Source organism: Amphiprion ocellaris, chromosome 12 (assembly GCF_022539595.1).
Source record: "Amphiprion ocellaris isolate individual 3 ecotype Okinawa chromosome 12, ASM2253959v1, whole genome shotgun sequence".
NCBI lineage: Eukaryota > Metazoa > Chordata > Actinopteri > Pomacentridae > Amphiprion > Amphiprion ocellaris.
In genome coordinates, this window is record NC_072777.1 from 31,435,603 (window position 1) to 31,438,212 (window position 2,610).

Below are 2,610 nucleotides of genomic sequence, written 5' to 3' on the forward strand. Positions count from 1 at the left end.
CACTGTATTCCATTATATTTTCAACATTTTTTGTTTGTCTTTGCATAAATTAAGACATTTGCAGCAAAAAATGATGAAGAATTTCCCTCCTACATAATGTTTTCTTCATAAAGTTCAACAAAACCTACACTGATGCTATAGATTTTCCGTATGTAGCACGGATTTTCTGTTATTTCAGCCAAACATCATCGAAAAAGTCAATTTAAGTAGATTATCTGTCTTTGGAAGAAACACGGAATGCCTGTATTATTCTGTTCTAATTAGCATTGTTGCCTGGTTCTTGAATTTTGTCTCTTCCTTTGCATAAATAAAGACACTATTATCATAATTTGATGCAGAAAAGGTGCAAATTGGTGCCTGAAAATTCACAAGATAAATAGGTGTTTGTGGGAGGACTAGTCCTTAATGTTAATGATCCCTTGAGTGTTTAAAGAAAATCACTGCCCATGCTATGGATTTTTTTTATGTGATATGGATTTTTTCGTGTTCATTTGACCAAAACCATTCAAATAGTCCCTTTAAGGAAGACCTTTCAATTGTCTTTGAATACAATAATGAAACATTAATTAGTAGGGTTTTTTTTCTTTTTTACCATTTCTTTCTTTCATGTGGTATACTTCAAAGACACTTCAGAATGTGTTGACTGTTCAGTACTGAATGTTTGAAATGAAAAATATTACATTTTTATTTTGAATTGTTACCTGCTTCCTGAATTTTGTGCTTCTTTTGCATAAATAAAGACATTTCCACCCTAATCTGATGCAAAAAGGCACAAAAAGGTGCACGAAAACTAACCAGAATGCAAAATATCAAGCGTTTGATGGACACACAGACAGAATTTCTCCCCTTCAGTGTTCTAACAAAAGCTACACCCATGATATAAACTGATAAAAATAAAGCACTGCATGCAAATGGAATTCTTTTCTGGCTTAGAGAAAAAAACCAAGCATCTAATTTCAATTTGGCCAGTGGTGCACATAAAGTTTTCGAGCTGTTTAACCGGTGACAAATTCTCGATCGTTAAGTTAATCCACAGCCTCATTAGGCGGCACAAGATGGAAATGTTGGACACAGTCATTACTGACTTGTAAATTCTCCACTCTCTGCTCATTGTCATTTCCAATATATGTGCTTGTTTCTATTCTGCTGCAGAGATTCCACGTGTCGGGACGACCAATGCTTACTCCCCTATGTTAAAAAGAACCCATAGAATATAATTGAATGCTACATGCTGCCTTAATATTTTTATTCAGTGCATTTAAGAAAGTACATCGACCGACACTGTGTCAGAATTGAGCACAAACGCCTCTTTAATAATTCATTCAGCCTTGAGCATTCAGGTTCTCATGGGAACTGAGGAGCTTCAGCACCAGCAGAGGAAAACTAGTTAATGGAGACCTGAATCAATAAGTTGCTGTGGTTTATCATGTACTGGAGGAGTAGCTTGTTGCTGCTCAGTGTACCTGTGATACTATTCAGTATTCAGATCTTAAGTAAAAGCAACAGTATCATAGTGTAGAGATACTCAGTCCTGCATTTACAGCTCCGCTTAAGTAAAAGTAGAAAAGTATTAGCATCAAAACATACTTAAATTTGCAAAATAACTAATATAAGAATAATGTATATGTTACAATAACTGATCACTTTGATGTTGCAGCAGATAAAGGTGATTTAACTACTTTAAATCTGCTGCTTGTCAATTTGTTCTCAGAGATCAACAGATTTTTATCCTGATCTATAATATTACACTATCATTTATTTGTTATTTGAATCATCAAAGTTGTATCTTTAGCTAATAATACTTCACATTTTATTTGTTGATTGTAGTTTTTAGCATTAAAGATACAAAAAAGTAAAGCAATTCAAGTAATAAAATAATTCTAGGGGAGCAAAAAGTGCAATATTTCTTTCTGAAATGTAATAAAGTAGAAGTCTAAAGTAGCAAAAAATGTTAAATACTCATGTAAAGTGTCCTAAAATTGAACTTATGTACAGTACTTCAGTAAAAGTACTTAACACCGATGATCCTGACTGTTCTTACACAAGTCCAGACACCATACACGAGTGTTTTACTTGATTAAAAATATGTATTTATATATATAGAGAGAGAGTTAGAAGAAGTGCTCCAATCTTCTACTTTAGCAAACGTACCAATATCACTGTGTAGAAATCCTCAAGTATTACAAGTCCTAATTTACATGAGTAAAAGCCCAAAAGTATAAACACTGAAATATCCTTCAAGTACCAAAAGTAAAAGTACTAATACTGCAGCATTTTCCATATAAGAACAATGTATATGAGATTATTCATTCCAAATTATTGATGTATTACTGTGTGTATTTACTGCTGGAAACAATGAAGTTTTATCTTAAGTTAATACTAAGGTATCACTGTGAGATTTTCCAACAATAATACATCATAATTTATTTGTTGATTGTTTTGTTTTTTTAACATTAATTTGAAAATGCAAAGTAGTTGAAGTTACCAGATAGTTGTAACGGAGTATAAAGTACAATATTTCACTTTAAAATATAGCAAAGTACAGGTATAAAGTAGCCAAAAATAATAAAAAGTACAATATTCCCCTCTGAAATGAGGCAAAGGAGATAA